At 32.3% G+C, this 17,871-nt stretch overlaps 1 protein-coding gene across 3 annotated transcripts in view; it reads right to left on the bottom strand.

Annotated features, from left to right (window-relative positions):
* The window catches only part of LOC126712793 (aspartyl protease family protein At5g10770-like), a 49,575-nt gene that overhangs the window by 10,593 nt on the left and 21,111 nt on the right, over positions 1-17,871 (bottom strand). The window lies entirely within an intron of this gene.

Here is a 17,871-nt window from a genome sequence, read left to right as displayed (position 1 = left end):
TTTGTTTTTGTACAGTGTCAACCCTAAGGCCTTTAGCTTCAGCACTTCTCAATGCTTTTTTTTTTTTTTTTTTAAGAATCGTTCAAAATATAAATTTGATATAAAATTACTCTTCACTAAAGCTTTATATTTTCATGTTCTTTGTTTCTGTTTTTATCTTAGCTTGGTCAGAGCCACCAATTTGTGGCCTCCAGTAGTGCTTGTCAGTTTTCATCACACATACATGGATCCGGATCCTCTCCATTTCAATTTTACATAAAAATGAATCTCTACCATGAACTGGACCCCCTCCATTTCAAAAGGAAATGGAGAGGATTTGGATCCCACATACATAACAAACCTTGAGTTAACCTCAATGCATTAAAAATTTAAAATTACATAATGCATATTTTATTGACCAATATAATTTTGTTCAAACTTGCAAAACGCAAAAAATGAAAATGTTCTCCTTTTCAAGTTTGCCTTACCCAATGATTCTTCTCAACTTTCAACTTTGAACGCTATAACCTTCCAAAAATATTATAGCATCTCATTTGCAGTATGTAAATCATAAAATCAAGATAGTCAGAATTTCATCTTAACTCAATTTAATGATTTGGAATAAGATATTAAATTTCAATTTTTTTACCTTTTTTTTTTTTGTTTTTTCAAAAGAAGATAGAATTGATATTATAAAGAGACAAAAGTGCAAAGGTATAATAAAGTGTCCTGAGCCACTCAGGCCTACATGCCAGCCTGGGCTAGGACAAGGACAGGATAGCACTGCCAAAAAATTAATAAACTAATGGAGGAAAAGTTAGCAAGCTGATAGGGTAGAACTAGCATGTCGGCTGATTGGCTATTATATTTTTATCATTAAACGCATAAAAATAATAATAAGAAAGAATTATGTAAGGGTTAGCCCACCATCATATTATTGTGGATGGTAATTTGCTTATCTTGAGGTCCGTTTAAATATAACTTATTTTTATTGGAATTGAAAAACTCAAAACTGAAAATAATGTAATAAAATAATTTTTAAATGAGTGAATAGTATTGTAAGATTTATTTTTAATATTTTTTTTTGAATAAAGTAGCTATGGGTCTCGTGAACAGTACATAAACAGTGCGTGAATAGTACATAAACAGTGTTGTGAACAGTGATGAACAGTGTTATTTGTCTCAAAAAGCAGAAAACGGGTGAAAAAAAGAAAAAAGAAAAAAAAAGCAAAATGCAAACGCTGGATCCAAACACTCACTAGAAGTACAAAAAAATTTACAACCGTCAAGGTGGCAACTTAGTATTGCTAGGTAAAAAATAGTAATAACACGTTAGTAATAAGCCAACACAAGAATCAATAAAACATTTACTAATTTAATTGTTATAAAAATATATTGTGAAAATTGATGTGTCGATAGCATTACTCAATTTGACCACAATAACCGGTCATAAATTTTGGGAAGGAGGAGTATTTGACTTGTCAAATGGCTTTCTTTATAATAAAATAGGGGTATATATAGTTGTCAATATGGTACCATACGCAATACGTATTGTATGATATGTATTGTATCGAGTGAAAAAAAAGTATTGTATTGTAGATACATATTGACCATGTTCATGAATCCTGCATTGCACATGTATATAGTATTGTATTGTAAAATCTTACATATTGTACGATACATAGATATGTTGGTTTAATTAGATTGGTTTTTTTGCTAAATTGTGTTTTGATTTAAGTCCAACAAGTTGTTAGACTTGTTTATAACACAAAATTATAGAACACTTGATTGAGCATAATAAAATAACATGCCAATTTTTTTTTCTCTTCTCTTTTTCCAACAAAATTTGAATTATACCCTTTACAAATCACTTTTTTTTTTTTTTTTTTTTTTGAATACAGTGAATAAGGTATTAAACAAAAGAGATGGGTTCAAGTTACACTTGGTGTAACTCTTTAGAGTTACACATTTTTTAAACCATTGGATTTTAATAGATCCAACGGTTAAAAAAAGACTATAATTATTACAAATATTCTGATTAAAATCTAATTAATTACCCTCATTTATTATCTTCTAAACTTATCTCTAAACCCAAAAAAAGTTTGACTTCTGACCCTCTCTCTCATTTACATCTCTCTCTCTCTCTCTCTCTCTCTCTCTCCTCCACCACCTCCACAGGTTGCCGGCAGGAAAAAATAAAAAATAAAAAAAATAAAAAAACAACAACAACAACAACAACAAAATGGCGTACAAAGATTATAAAGCATACAAGTAGCAATTGAAGAAAGTTCGCACATGTTGCTCCATTGTAGAGCCCGTGGACATTTTCGTAAAAGATAATTATAGCATCATACACATTGTTGACTCATTTACTTTTACTTTTAAAAAAACATCTATATAGATTAGTTGGCGAAGAAGAAAAGCCTTGTTTTCTTCACAAACAAATGCTAGACCGGGTTGACATATATTCAGAGAGAAGTTTTTTTTTTTTTTTTTTTTTTATGATCCAGGGGATCAATACTCAGTTGTAATCCTGCCAATTATTATATAGGAATATGATCTGTCAAAGAACTTTAGGCTGCATATTTTAACTTGTTATCCCATGTTTTGCTATATTTTAATGAATTAGTGAACCAAATGCTGATTCTCAACAATGATTGAAGATGGTTTCTTTTTGTCAATCTCATCAAATGATTCATCACTGATCATAATCAGAAGGGTGAGGATATTTTTATTTTTCAATATATGCAACATGACACACAAGGGCACAGGCACAGCTCTCATTAAATTTCTACTTCGGTGTCCTTTCATTTTTTTTTCCTACTTGAATTCCCACATTTCATTGTAAACTAATTCTATGGTCAACAATTGTATATTGATTTGGAATGGTTGGAATTTTGCCAAAACAATGGACCTGATGAAGGTGATGCATTGCTTGAGACATTTACTTATCGGTAGAGAGGCATGAGAGATAACACCGACAACTTGCTCTAATTTTTTTATGATTCTCATCAAACGTTTTCTTAAGTTTTGTATGATGCTATACTTGTCTTTTATGAAAATGTCCACAAGCTCTACAACGGAGTAACATGTGCAACCTTCTTCAATTGCTACTTGTATGCTTTATAATCTTTGTATGCCATTTTTTTTTTCCTTCCGGCAACCTGTGGAGGTTGTGGAGGAGAAAGAGAGAGAGAGAGAGAGAGAGAGAGAGAGAGACGTAAATGAGAGAGAGAGAGTCAGAAGTCAAACTTTTTTTGTGGTTAGAGATAGATTTAGAAGATAATAAATGAGAGTAATTAATTAGATTCTAATCAAAATATTTGTATTAATTATAGTCTTTTTTTAACCGTTGGATTTACTTAAATCCAATGGTTTAAAAAATGTGTAACTCTTTAGAGTTACACCAGGTGTAACTTGAACCCATCTCTAAACAAAAATATACTTGTGAGAGTGTCTTTTTCGGGATACTCAGGCCCAAGGATCCCGAACCTGAATGAAAAAGAAAGGATTTGGTGGACTGGGCCTTGACTCACCGCAGCTAAATGGCTGTTTAAGAATCAAGTGAATGCAGAGAATACTCCGGACAACATACAAAAAAAATGACAAACAAGGATATCGAGGAGTGCCAGAAATTAACAATGTAAGTTCAGAAAGAAAGAAAAGCAGGATTAGCAAGACGATAAAAAAAAAGTATTGTGAGGATCCTGGGAATTATGAAACAGAATTTCATTAAGGCATTATCTGTTTAATTACAGAAAGCTCACTAGGACGTGATACAAGGTCCAATCGAGCTCAAAAATTGCAGCCTTGAATGGCTATTTCAGCCTTCAAAACTTGCGAAGTTTGATTCTCGTTGAATCCGAGTATGTACCATAGTTGCTTTTACGGGATATCGGGAAGCAGTATTCGTTTTCCCTTTTCCACACAGATTTTCTGATAGTTTTTTCCTAAAGAATCTCTTTTTTCTTATGTTTCTCCCTTTTTTTTTCGCTGCCTTCTTCACCACCCATCCTCTCCTTTTATAGTGGAGTTTTTCTGGGCGTCTTGGGGAACCGTTGGTTCCCCTGTTTTGGTCTTTTGCAAACAGAGTATGTTCTGTCCTCATCATCTCGGTAAGTCCCATTTTCCGTTTTCTCTCATTCTTTCCTTCTCTTGGTTCTGATTCCTTCGAAAGCTTCTGGTTGACCATCCTCTTTGGGATGTGCTGAGGTATGCCCTTCTCGGCATCCTCACTTCTGGCGTCTTTTACCTTTCTGTTTCTTTCCTATTTGGGCGGAATCCTGTTCTGCTCTTTTGAAATCGTTTTGTTATCATTCTTCTTCCTTGTCTTGGTTCCCCGACGCCTTTTCTGTCTGTGCCATGAAGGGTTGCTTGCGTTCTTTTGTTTTTCTTGTTTTCTTTTTCTGTCTTCTTTCTATTGATCTGTCCTGGTCTTCTTTTTCTTTGCGCTTATTGATGGTGCCTGAGGATCCTTGCGTCTTATACTTTGCTGTGATGTTCTCTCTCTTTTTTTTCTTTGGTTGCTTTTCCTTTTCTGGGCTTCGGGATCCTTAGGGCCTTTCGTATAATCCCTTTGGACTTGGTCTGAGTTTTCTTTTTTCCTGGGCTTAACTCACTCTTTCTTGGGCTTAGCTTATTCTTTCTTGGGCTTATTTTACTGTGATTTTTTAGACCTGAACAATACTTATTTTTTATTTATTTATGTTATTATTGTTATAAATCTAAGAAGCTAGAATATTAAGAAGAAATATAAATTAAAATTATTAAAATAAAAGAACAAGAGATAGTAAATACTGATGATGGTGAAGAAAATGTTGATAAAAAAATAATTTTGCTAGATGACGAACATAATAATAAAATTAACTTAGATAAATTTTTTTTTTTGGGAGAATGAACTTAGATAAAGTTGATCATGCATAATGATATATATGATAATAAAAATTTATTATTTTGGCTCATATATGTCGTATATTATCACTTATGAGTTTAATCAATATGATTGTAAATGCTATAAACATATGCTAATTTGATTTATTCAATCAATTTTATTAAATATTATCACATAAGTGATGTTAAATTAATTATTAGTTGAATATGTTATAAATTTATAATATATATATATATATATATATATATATATATTTATAGGTTGGATAAGACTTAGGTACAGTACTTAGGTGTTATTCCTTAGATTTCTCTTTTAAGATTCTGTCATGTAGATTTTTGCACATGAAATGGAAGTATATTTTTTTAATTAAATAACCACATAATTAAATTTTCAAAGATAAATGTAAAGAACAACACCTAAAATACTGTAATTAAAATTTAAATTTGTAAGTTTTATTGGATATTTATATATATGTTATGATACATGATAAAAAAAATTAAAAAAAAAAATTGATTGATGACAACTTTTCTAAAGGATGTCATAGTATTGTGGAAAAAATGGTAGGGGTAGGACACGTTTTTCACAAAAGAATGAGAAACCTATTATTATTATTATTATTATTAACCTTGTGCGGGGAGGATGGACCCCGTAGGCTCCACATAGCTCCGCCAATGTTTGGCATTTGCGTGTGTAGGACATCCACGACCCATAAGTCAGTCAAGCCATCCACTATGGAAATGATTGGGGATGAAATGGAAGATTCTGTCATGTAGATTTTTGCACATGAAATGGAAATATATTTTTTAATTAAATAACTATATAATTAAATTTTCAAAGATAAATGTAAAAAATAACAATTAAAATACTGTAATTAAATTTTAAATTTGTAAGTTTTATTGGATATTTATATATATGTTATGATACATGATAAAAAAAATTAAAAAAAAAATTGATTGATGACAACTTTTCTAAAGGATGTCATAGTCTTGTGGAAAAAATGGTAGGGGTAGGACACGTTTTTCACAAAAGAATGAGAAACCTATTATTATTATTATTATTATTAACCTTGTGCGGGGAGGATGGACCCCGTAGGCTCCACATAGCTCCGCCAATGTTTGGCATTTGCGTGTGTAGGACATCCACGACCCATAAGTCAGTCAAGCCATCCACTATGGAAATGATTGTGTAATCTCATAGTATTATAAATGCTTATTTTTTCCTTTCAATGATAAATTTTATTAATTAAATTTATTGTGGGACTCATCATTTATGTAAAAAAAAAAAAATGCATTTATCATAATTTATCTCGAAGATAATTTATCATACTTGAAAAATACCTAATAATTTTTCCATCAACTGACACTTTAGGGTAAGTCGGTCAAGTAGTTTGCAATAATCTTTTCTGCAAACACACAGTAATTCCATTCTTATCTCATTCGTGAGTTTTGGAAAATGTCACATTGGCACTACGAGTTACTCTAGAAGTAAAATTTTTACTAAATTATTTTTTACTGCTATTTGATGTGGCAGGTTATAATTAATTATATGTTACTTTTATTTAGTGTATATGTATAAGTGAAATTTCAAATTGAATAATGTGAGAAGGATGAGTGGATAATATAATATAGTTGACCTTATACTTATTGACCTTAGGCCTTTTGGGCTAAGTGTGTTTTTGTATATTATATTAACTACTTAAGAAGTCTTCTCAATGTATTTTTCTCCCAACAAGTGGTATCATACCTCATGGTGGTGTGCAAAATAGCCCAGCAAATAAGTATTGTTAATGGTGCTAGGCATTAATGATAAAGTGCGAGTGCATGGTTGACATGTGGAAGCCCATAGATACACTAGTGAAGCAAAAAGCATATAAGGCTAGAGATAGCGAGTATGACTTATTCATGACCCATCAAGAGATCTTGAAGTTCCCAAAGAAGCAAAGATTTACACATGATGGGAGAAGAAAAATGCATAGGATATTGTCACCTATGTCCAAACATTTTGACTCTTTGAGTGTGTAATGAAGAAAAATGCTAATATTATTAAAAAATTTATTACATATACCTTACAAATTGATAGCGATGAATGTAATTGATGGACTTCAACCACTTAATAAATAAATTTTTGACCAAGAGTCTTATAACTTAATTAGTTGGAAAATTTGGTGTTTCCAGTGAAGACATTCATGGTTCAAATTCTTCATCCCTTAATTATCATTGGTGACATATTAATTTTTAAAATTGTTGTAATAAATTTTTTAGTATTTCCAACATAACTCAATTTTCAATTATATTCATTATCTCAATATCTCATATTTTTGGAATAAAGCACGGAGTCAATACCGTATTGGAGATTGTTTTGGCATGATTATATATGTCTATATATATATTTATATATATAAGGTTTGAATTGTTTTTCGGTAATTGGTGACACACTAATTTTTAAAATATTTGTAATAAAATTTATAGTATCTCTAACATAACTCAATTTTCAAATTTATCCATTATATCATATTTTTGGGATAAAGCACAGAGTTAATACTGTACCAAAGATTGTTTCGGAGGGGTTAGGGGAATGAAATTTTTTTGTGCCACTCTCTATATCAGTGTATCGTTCAGGAATCACTCTGTATTGAAACTATCTTCAAAGTAGATCCTATTTACTAGCTAAGCCCAGTAATTAAGTTTTTGTCTCTTACGAGTTTCTCTTCGTAATCACATCTTGTCTTTGTGTGTGTGCATTGTAATTTATTGTTTTATTCATTGTGATTGCAATTTTAATTGAATTAATCAACCACTTGGTGAAGTTTACTTGGATTAAATTCACTACTAAGCTGTTCTCGGTGTGTGTATATATATATATATATATATATATATATTATTTTCTTGTATAAAAGAAAATTTTATATAATTAAAAAAAAAATAATGTATAACATCCTTAAATTTTATTAATCATAAGTAATATCCTTTCAATTTGCTCATCAGGTCATGTATGTATTATATCCTTTTAATTTGTTCATGTGATAAAATGTTAAAATGTAAAAAATATAATTTAATTAGTTTAATAGATTTTAGAGACATTTTAATTCTTTTAAAGGTTTTTAAGTTTAGTTATGTTAAATATTAGCATTGAAATACCATATTGAATATGCTAGTATAGATGCGGAAGTGAAAACATAAAGTATAAAACACAAACATACGAAGGTTACGTGGTTTAGCCTAACGGCTTACATTTATAGAGGAAACTCTAAAGGGTTACATAAATAATATATTAGAGTGTAGTACAAATCCTGTGTTGTAATAAATCATAACATGCGTATATATAGTAGACTAAACCCTAGACTGATAGACTTCTAGTACAAGTAGGAGATTTGACTTGCACACAAAGTAGAATTAGGTTTGGACCTATACTAATGGGCTAATATATCTCTAACAAGTTAATTACATGGATTAGTTAAAGACGTGTCAAGTTTAATTGGTTTAATTAGTATACATGACAAGTTGATGTGTTACTTAACAAACACATCAACAAGAAATTGACGGAGGGGATGCTGATCCAAATGGCATATAACATTAAGGAACAAAATCCAAATTATAATATTTCAAGGTGTAAAATTCAAATCATTTATTTTTTAGTTATATAGACGGTGGGGGAGGCATGGGATTTGAACCTCAAACATGGGACATCACAAAGGACGTCAGTATAATTTGACTATTACTTGAATATGAAATTCAATTATATCTATACAAAAACAAATAAATAATTTTACTCGAATTATCTCAATTTTTATTTTTGGACAAAACCCAAATTATATTATTTCAGGGTGTAAATTTCAAAAACCCCAAACTTTAGGGGTGTTTGTCCCCCATTATAGCCTAAAACATTTTTTATCAGTGTTTTCATTTTTGGAGATATATAAATGGTGGGGCAGGCATGGGATTTGAACCTTAAAAATGGGACATCACAAAGAATGTTTTATATTTTGACTATTACATGAATCTCAAATTCAATTATATCTATACAAAAATAAATAAATAATTTTACTCAAAATGACCTCAATTGTTATTTTTTTTTGTCATTGAATAAGGGCTTGAGACCAAATCCAACCTACCTACCAAAAAAAAAACTATTAATTGATTCTTGAACCTAATAGTAAAGATTAATAATCACGGAGTGCATATCATATATTCAAATTCTATCATATTCTTAAAATAAATAATTTTGCTATAAAGGTTTTTTTTTTGTTTTTTTGTTTTAGAATCAATTTTTTGCTATAAAGGTAACATTTACTTATCATCCTAGCTATAAGGTGTTAGGGTCATATTTTTTGTTATTGGCTAATATTTTGACAAAATGCACTTGTAATTTGGTAGATCTAAGATGAATTTAGTACTTCAAGAAATATGTTGTTCGAGTCAAGTATAAAAGATATGAAGATTGATCTAAAAAACAAGTGAAGAAAAGTTATTTATTAAATCTCGACAGATAGCTCGATAGATGTTTCCTATTGTGACTTAATGTGAGTCTCGATAGATAACTCGACAGCAAATCGATTTATCGAGACTTACGATTTTTAGTTTTCCAGATCTAAAATTTGACCCAAGCTTATATGCTTGTTTAGGATTTTTTTTTTCACAATCCTAGACATATATAAGGCTTATTTTAAAAGTCTTCATATACGGATATAGAGACCAAGAGAATTATTTTCTCTGTGAGAAAGCGTTTGTTCGTCATAGGGTTTTGTAACCAAGTACTTCCCGATCTTCATTATTGATGAAATGAAGAACTTTGCAGCTAATAACAACCATTCAAGTTGCTAGAGTTAGTCACGTATTGAGATTCGTGCAAATGATTAGTCATAGATTGGAGATTTGTACATCAAGGGAAAGAAGGCTACTACAAGGTCAAGTCTAATTGGGTATTGGAGTGAAAGTTCAACTGTAAGTTGATATTTCGGGATAGGTTAGGGTAGTTGGTAAGATTCCTTATACTTGTAACTGCTTGATTTTTAATTAGTGGATTCTTGGGAGTGGTGATCTTAAAATCACACGGTGGAGTTTTCATCTTATGAGATTTTCTCCATTTGTCAACAAATTACCATGTCAAATTTATTTTCCATTACATTTTGTATTTTTGGTGATTTGTTGGTGCCTCCACGATTTGCATGCAATTGAACGTAATTAATTAACTTGGGTAATTGAATTAATTAACCAAGGTTATCTTAACCAAACATAAGGCCTTTTTGTGGTGATATTTTTACCTGAATTGCACTTAGTTTTGGTAAAAAAAAAATCCACTTAAATAAATTCAACCAGAAGAAAATAATAATAGCACAGGAAGAAAATGGCTTTCGTACTATTTTTGCTGAGTCATCCAATTTTTATTCACTGATTGCTTTAGCATGAATTACAAAGATTAAATTTCCAATGACTATTTATGGGAAATATAATAAATATTTTTAAAATGAAAGATTTGAAACTTTTTTTTTTTTGATAATTTGATAATTAGTAAAGGGAGATTTAAACTTTTAATGTCTAATAATGCCAAAAAGTGTCGGTTGAGCGTGAGCCACAAATCTCTTAGCTAATAATGCTTTCTTGATTCTACCAATAATGCAAACGTATAATGCAAATTAATTTAGTGCAAAGAAATCATGACAGAGGTGCAATGCCATCTGGCCAAACCCTCAAAATATTTACTCACTCTTGAACTCCCGCCTCCTGGCCTAAGCTGTTTTTATTTTATTTTATTTATTTTTTCATCCCTAAATTTTTGTTCATGTAAACAAGTTTTTGAAGTCATTAGCTAAAAAGATGGGTTTCAAATCAACGGATTAAAAATGTGTACAGTTCCACAGCCAAATGTCCAAAACACATGCACTTCTATAACTTGTGTGCATTTCTTTCTTTTTGAAATGAAATGCGAATTTAAGGTGTATAGTTCAGCTCCATAGGGTTCTTAACTTTCTTATGACTTTATTGTTAATAATAAGAATAAATTATAAATTATACCCTATAATTTTGCCTAAAATTTAATTAAGTACTGTAATTTCAATTTCATTCTCCGAATTTTATCTTTTATCTTTGAATTTTTTAAATTATGCAAAGCTTTTTCTTATTATCAAAATATAGAAAACCTTGGAACCTGAACCATTCATCAATAATAATATGAATAATGAAGGATCAAGCAAACACAAATTAAATCAATGACCGCAACAAATATTATGGACGAACTAAAAAAAAAAAAAAAGAAGACCAAATTAAAACATAATTCCACTGTAAAATATTACAATAACTATATTTTTACAATCGTATGCAACTAGTGGTAAAATCTTCAACGAATTTCGTTGCCATATATAATCAATTGTAGATGGCAATCTCAAATTCGACAACCAAACAAGTTCATAACCCTTACAAGTGACATCAAACCTAATCCTAACTGTAATTGAGGGACAGGAAAATGTGGAATCTAGAGCTTCTCTCTGCATGCAACTGAAATTTGCCCTTCCCCCTATATGTCTGAATCTGTTTGCCTTTCCTTTGCTCTCAATTTGTTCTTAGTTTCCTCTTGCTTTCACTTGTAAGTCTTTCCATCAAAATTTTAGTCTAGGCAGCTTCATTTATTGATGAGCTACATGAATTTGAGTTTTTGTGGGTCTTTCGCTACATTTTTAGCATCAGACTAATTTAGCTAGTCTGATGCGAATGCTCTAATGGCTTGTGATAAGGCAAATTGAATTTATTTCTTTTGAAAATTGTCACTTTGGCTATACAAAGGATATCCTAAATGTTCTATCCTTGCCTCGGCTGGCACTCATACATGTTCCTTCTTTGATGTTGTCTCTTGCATACAAGCATGTATGAATTTTCAATTTTATCCACTATCTCATATTTATGGGGATAAAAGTATTATTTGGCCCATAGTCATGAGAAGGTATCTCAAGTATCCTGTCTCTCATTGTGGCAGGGTCCTATAAATAAATACAAAACAAGAACTGAAAATGCGGAAAAAAAAAAAATCCCATTTGTTTCCATTTACAGATAGGTTCTTGACACTACAAAAAAAAGGTTCTATGGCCGCGCTTTTAAAACGTGGCTATATGTCAAAAAAACGTGGCTATAGCCTATAGCCGCGTTTTTTTAGGCCACGCTTACTAGTGTGGCCTAAAACCTGTGACTATAGGACTCACGGTCCTATGGCCACACTTTTTAACCGTGGCCCAAGACCAGGTCCTATAGCCGCGTTTAAAACGCGGCCTAAGGTTGTGGTCTTGGGCCGCATTTTAAACGCGGCCTAAGGTTGTGGTCTTGGGCTGCGTTTTAAACGCGGCCCAAGGTTTAACCTTAGGCCACGTTTAAAACGCGGCTATATACCCTTAAATTTTTTTTAAAAAAAAAAACTTTTGATTACCAAAAATTAATTTTCGGTAATCAAAAGTTTTTTTTTAAATTAAAATTAAAATTTTTAAAATTAATACTTTCAAACTTTAAAATTTCAATTTTAAATGAATAAAGAAATTCAAAACAAAAATACAAACCCAGCAAATTCAAATTCAAACAAAAACCCAGAAAATTTCAAAATTAATCAACCACAACATGTTCTAAAATACAAGAAAACAGTACAAGAACACAAACAAAACATCTCCTTCAACTAAATCAACCCAATCTGAACACAAACTATTCAAGGAAAACAAAAGCACAAGCTCAAAAATACAAAAATCCCCATAACAAAAACACAACCAAAAAGAGTCCATATGCTCAAACAAAAAATTAATCAAAACACAATCAAACAAAAGAATCAAACAAAAGAAAATAAAGCAAAGAGAGATAATTTTACTAAGAATTCCTGACCCAAAAAAAAAAACTTGTCTATCGGCGGCGCTCAGTAGGCCAACGGCGGCGCTCAAGCATCGCGATCGACGCTTGAGCGTCGCCGTTCGCGATCGAACTTCAGCCATGGCGTCGATCGCCAACGGCGGCGCTCAAGCGTCGCGATCGACGCTGATCGCGACGCTTGAGCGTCGCCGTTCGCGATCGAACTTTAGCACTGGCGACCGGCGTCGATCGCGACGCTCGGTGTGGGTTGGAGTCTCGGCGTCGCCGTTGAGCTTCATCGGCGACGGCTGAGCTCAACGGCGACGGCTGAGCTCAACGGCGACGGTGTTTGTGGTTTGTGTGTTTTTTTTTTTTTTTTTTTGACCGAAATGGCTCTGGGTTGAAATGTTTTGTGGCTTTGGGTTTCTTTTTGGTGTGCTATTAGTATTGAATGGCTCCAGTTAAGGAAAAGAAAAAAAAAAGTTTGTCAAAAAATAAAGTACGGAGGTCCTTAGGCCGCGTTTTTAGCTCAAAAAAACGCGGCCTAAGGTCCTGTCTATGGCCACGTTTAAAAAACGCGGCCTAAGAACCTGTCTATGGCCGCATTTTTAAAATGCGGCCACAGTTAAGGAAAAGAAAAAAAAAATTTGCCAAAAAATAAAGTACGGAGGTCCTTAGGCCGCGTTTTTAGCTCAAGAAAACGCGGCCTAAGGTCCCGTCTATGGCCACGTTTAAAAAACGCGGCCTAAGAGCCCGTCTATGGCCTCATTTTTAAAATGCGGCCACAGTTAAGGAAAAGGAAAAAAAAATTTGCTGAAAAAAAAAACACGGAGGTCCTTAGGCCGCGTTTTTGGCTCAAATAAACGCGGCCTAAGACCCCGTCTATGGCCACGCTTAAAAAATGCGGCCTAAGAACCTGTCTATGGCCGCATTTTTAAAATGCGGCCACAGTTAAGGAAAAGAAAAAAAAAATTTGCCAAAAAATAAAGTACGGAGGTCCTTAGGCCGCGTTTTTAGCTCAAGAAAACGCGGCCTAAGGTCCCGTCTATGGCCACGTTTAAAAAACGCGGCCTAAGAGCCCGTCTATGGCCCCGTTTTTATGAAACGCGGCTTCAGTCCATCTTGGGCCGCGTTTTTTATAGCCACAGCTTAAAAAACGCGGCCTAAGACCCCCGCGTTTTGTAGTGTGAACTTGGTTGCAGTGGGGATTTTCATGACAGAGGCTTAGAGTCCAGATATTTTAGTTATCGTTGTGTTAGAGCCTAAGCCACATGGTAGAGTGGCGTGCAATTCATTATTTTTTTTTTAAAAGAAGATATATGTGAAATAATAGAGAAATTTGAAAAATTTTTAACAATAGCTTTCACTAAAAAAATTTTATCGGGGTTAATTATGAGATTTAAAAAAAAAAAAAAAAATTAAATTCGGACTCTTTGCAATTTAAATATATAAAAAAGGGGGAAATATTCTTTTCTAAGATGGGTCCCAAAACGAAATAAACGACCACTTCTCTCTTTCTCTCTCTTAAATGTAGTTCTTTATTCTAAATTATAATTTGTAACTTCTTAGTTTGCACATTGTGGGTTTCATTTAGTTCCAAAGCTTCAATTTTTTATTTATTAATTGAATTTCTCAATTTTCATCATGTTTCTAATGTAGTTCTTCATCCATTCTGAACATTTTTAGACCCCTTAAAAACACAACTGAATTAACCTAGTAAATTAGCCAAGTGATTACTTAGTCCAAATTACAGATCTAGGTTAACACAATTATATAATTATATCAATATAAAGTGTGGAATAAAAAGAACACAAAGATATGATGACCTAGGAAACTACACTGGTAAAAACCTGGGGAGGATTTAACTTAACTATCTTTAAGGTAAACCTGAATCTACTATGAAAGAATCGAAATTTTACAATAGCGACTTAGACCATTAACATCCTATTACTACCCACTAGTAGAAAACTTCTTGACACGACTGCATGCAAGCTCCAAGACCACGGATTCCTTTCTTGGATTCTCCAGCAAATACAAGCACACCCGCTTGTGTTTCTTTAAGCTCTTTAGTGCAGCAACTGAATGATCATCAAGCTCTCAATGAAATTTCCTTCTTGATAATCCTAAGCATGTGTGAAGGCAACCACCTCTAGATCTCACAAGAGATTCACACACCCAGCAAATAGAGCAACTACAAAAACGTGGTTAGTGTTTCCCTTTTATACCTAGGGTAAACCATAAAACCCTACACGTCATACGGGCTTAGGGATGAGTTGGAAAAATCTACAGAAAAACATTCTGCCCGACTTTCGATCAATTGAGTCTAATTCTCGATCGATCGAGCTAGACCGAATTGCACAATGAATTTTGCAACAGCTTGATTCCAACTTTACACAAAAAACCTATACTTTGAACAAGTCTAAACAAGACTAAAACCTGTTTTGATCATGGTTTTCCAACAATACTAATTAGAGTTCTAATACATAAGTTCCTAAGTACTTAAAACCTAACACATTCGTCCAATATACTCTACACTATTTTAATTCAATAAAACGACTCAACTTTGCAAATTTTTAACTTCCAAAACAATTTAATAAAAGCAAGAAACTAATTTTAAACATTTTGTGAAATACAAAAATTCATTTTCTGAAAAAAAAAAAAAAACCCAATGTTGGAACAAAAATTTATTTTGACGAAAAGAGACCCACTTCGGAATTTGATATAGGGGATTGCCCTGCCAGAGAGCAGAGAGCTCCTTATTTGAAACTAAGGAATACTATAGTTTTTCCATGGCTTCATTGAGAAATGATGTGGCCTCGCTGATTTCAATGGAGAAAGTAGAATAGGTTTTGTATTGGAAAAGTCTAGCGAAATCGAAATTATCACCGACTTTTTCAACAAAACTGTGTTTGTGCTGTGGTGCGTCTTAGTGAGGTAACTTTATGATAGAGTATGTGAAATTTCCTGTAAAACTTTTGATGTCTAGCAGAATATATATATATATATATATATATATATATATATATATATATATATATATATATATATATATTGTAATAGTTGATAGTGAAGGCAGTGGCGGTAGCCTTAAATTTTTTTATTAGAGTAGTCATTAAGGAATTTTAATTATACACAATTTAATAAAAACAAAAATTGTATATATTGACATTAACAAAAAAAACACACAAATACATATAATTTTACAATTTTCTTCTACTAACAAAATGAAAATGCAAAAAGGTATTGATGAGAGATAAAATGAGAATTGAAAATAGATGAAAGTAATAAAGTAAAAACCACCACACATTCTTGGTGCGATGATCACTTCACAAATATAAGTGCTTGTGGGGTGTGGGGGGTCAGGACCGGAGTTCGAGCCTCCAAGAAGGAGTTTCATATACATATAGACTTAGATTAGACTAGACTAGAATTTCTATCTTGTATTAAAAAAAAGAAAAGTAAAAAGGCCTAAAATAATAATAGAGAAAAAAAAAAAAAGATGGAGAAAGTGATAGAAGAGGCAAAGGGTAACAAATGATACATTCTGCAACTGTGAGCCAAGCCACCAAGGAGAGCAGAGTTGATGCTATTGCAAATTCCAGGAGAGCAAAGCTGCTAGCATAACCAAGGAGAACTTATAGCCACAATATCTCTTTTGGTGTCTTTTCTAAGGAAAAATGAAATTAGGGATCATTTTTATGGAATGAGTTGAACAAGTTACGAATTTGAATAATTATGATTTTTTATTATGTTTTTGAATGGGCTTTTTGTTGAATATTTTGTTACTTTGTTGTTGTTTGGACTATTTTTGTTGTTGTTTGGACTATTTTTGTTGTTATTTGGACTAATTTTTATTGATTGTTATCTGAGCTTTTATTATTATTGTTTAAGGGGTTAAGGTTGGAGGACTAATTGAACAAAAGTGAAGTCAAATGACTGAATTGAATTTTAAGCGAAGTTAAATAATGTAATTTGTAATTTCACCTAATTTTTACTAGGTTTTTAGATTTTTTTAATGTAAGGTCCAAAAACGATGTCTTTGTGGGAGTCATTAATGGGCGATTCTAATAGAGACTAACATGAAGATTGAATTGAATGATGTTGAAACTGAGATGATTGAATTGAACAAAAGTGCAGTTACATAATTGAATTGAAATTTTGCAAAGTTATAGTGTAATTTGCAATTTATCCTAATAACAATTTGCAATTTGCATCATAAAATTTGGAAGCATTTTGATTTTGTCCCCTAAATATTACATATCGCTTTAATTCAAGCCTTTCCATTTAGCATTTATATCCTTTGATAAGCAACTCACCTCAAAATGAAGGAATTTTAATGTGCTAAAATTATGTCATTTTATTAGTTAAAACCCCAATCCATAATAATTTGATGGGTTTGGTTTACCTATAGTATTTTTTTAACTGGAATCTTCTTTTGTTTTAATGAGAAACTGCCACATCATCTACTAACTAAATAAAATGTGGAGATTAAAACCAACTACTACTTGCTATTGTATATTTAAAACAAAACACTACAAGAAATCCGTACTATTGCGGCGGGCCAAATCGGCATTTCTTTTATTTTCTTCAGATCACTATTTTATCTCTATTTTTTCTTTCTACTTCACATTTCTTCTTCACCAAACCCAGCCCTTCTCTTCTCCCTCTTCATTATTTATTTATTTCTTTCTTTCTTCCACCCATTCCTCAACACTCCTCAACCCTTGCCTGCCAAGCCGCCAACGACCTAAGCCCCAAGTCTTTGCCGACACAAGTCCCAAGCTGTTGGTGACCCAAGCCTGGTGGTGCTGGTTTTTTTTTTTTTTTTTTTTTTTTTTTTTTAAATTAGAGTTGTGGGTGGTGGTTGTTGAGGTGGGTTTGTGGTGGTGGTGGTGGGTTGTTGATTGGGTTGTGTTTGTGGTCGGGGTCAGGATTGGGATCAGACTATGTTTGTGTTTGTGGGTTTGTGTTGATGGTTGGGATTGGTTGGGTTGAAGCCTGGTTTGGCTTGGCATTGCTGTGGGTGGTTGTTGGCTGTGGCGATGGTGTGGGTTTTTTTTTTTTTTTTTTGGTTGTCACTGGGTTCTTTTGTTGCTGGATTTGTGGGTTTGTTAAATTTCAGTTGTTTTTATGTGTGATTTTGGTTGGTTTTTGAGATGATTTTGTTGCAAATTAGGTGGATTTGGG

This window comes from Quercus robur, chromosome 2 (genome assembly GCF_932294415.1).
Source record: "Quercus robur chromosome 2, dhQueRobu3.1, whole genome shotgun sequence".
Classification (NCBI taxonomy): domain Eukaryota; kingdom Viridiplantae; phylum Streptophyta; class Magnoliopsida; order Fagales; family Fagaceae; genus Quercus; species Quercus robur.
Note: the sequence above shows the minus strand (reverse complement) of the source record. Positions and strands in the feature narration are given on the sequence as shown.